The sequence below is a fragment of the Sinocyclocheilus rhinocerous genome, unplaced genomic scaffold (assembly GCF_001515625.1).
Source record: "Sinocyclocheilus rhinocerous isolate Xijiao unplaced genomic scaffold, SAMN03320098_v1.1 scaffold568, whole genome shotgun sequence".
In the NCBI taxonomy this organism is placed as follows: domain Eukaryota; kingdom Metazoa; phylum Chordata; class Actinopteri; order Cypriniformes; family Cyprinidae; genus Sinocyclocheilus; species Sinocyclocheilus rhinocerous.
In genome coordinates this window covers 1,625,067-1,626,004 of record NW_015652173.1, presented here as the reverse complement: position 1 = coordinate 1,626,004, position 938 = coordinate 1,625,067, and the positions used below count along the sequence as shown (strand labels likewise).

General features: G+C 31.3%; 1 protein-coding gene across 1 annotated transcript in view; it reads left to right on the top strand.

The window, feature by feature from the left end:
* Positions 1-938, top strand: part of LOC107714055 (SUMO-activating enzyme subunit 2-like) — an 11,430-nt gene that overhangs the window by 7,085 nt on the left and 3,407 nt on the right. The window lies entirely within an intron of this gene.

Below are 938 nucleotides of genomic sequence, written 5' to 3'. Positions count from 1 at the left end.
TATTTTAAAAAATCACTTTTTTTTTTTTTTTTTACATTTTGAGGAAAACATTGTCCGTAGAGGAGCAATTACCCTGAACTTAATCAGCTACTGCCCTTATGCAGCTTTCTCTCAAGAACAGTGTACAGAAAAAAACATACTAATTGGAGTTCTGGGAAAAATGCCAGCAAATGTTGTGGGTGACTTGACTGTAATTTTACAAAGCTGGAAAGCTGTTATGTTTATCTTTCATATTTACGGAGATACTATAGATTAGGGCTGGGCGATATAGCTAAAAAATGTATTATATAATTATTACAATTTTTTATAACCTTTTTTAAAACAGAGAAAATGTTTAAAATGTTTAAATTTAAACACTGTGTTTTTAAATTAACCCAATTTATTGAGAAAAACAACATTGTTTTAACTGTTTTAACAGTCAAACACAAAATAAAAATGTAATATCTAATTTCTAATGTTTTTTATGCAGATTAAATAGGTTTAAAGGAAACTTTTGGCTTGTTTCCCGAGGCCACAGGAGGGCGCAATGAGCAAGATAATGCAGTGCATTAAATTGAAATAACTGCAAGGAGATAACTGTCTATAAAAAAAAACGTGCATTACGTCTAAATTAACTCATATAAATCAAACATATTTTGAACAAAGAGCCAAATCTCCCATCACACAGATTGCCTTTAAAAACATATGAGACGCAGTGAAAAGGAATTAACCTCCACAAATTCATGATGTTTTCTAAAAGTTTAAACGATTTTAACTTTGCATGGCTTTCTATACTTCTCTTGTGTGAGACGCGAGTGCAGCAGTCGTATTTGTCCGTGTAAAAAATGCGCTGAATATGCATTCTGTGTGAATGGCTTGGTTTTGGTTTTAACCTAATCAAGATCTTCTAAGCATTGAGCTTCTATATTTCTCTAATATTTTGAATGAATAACGCAGCA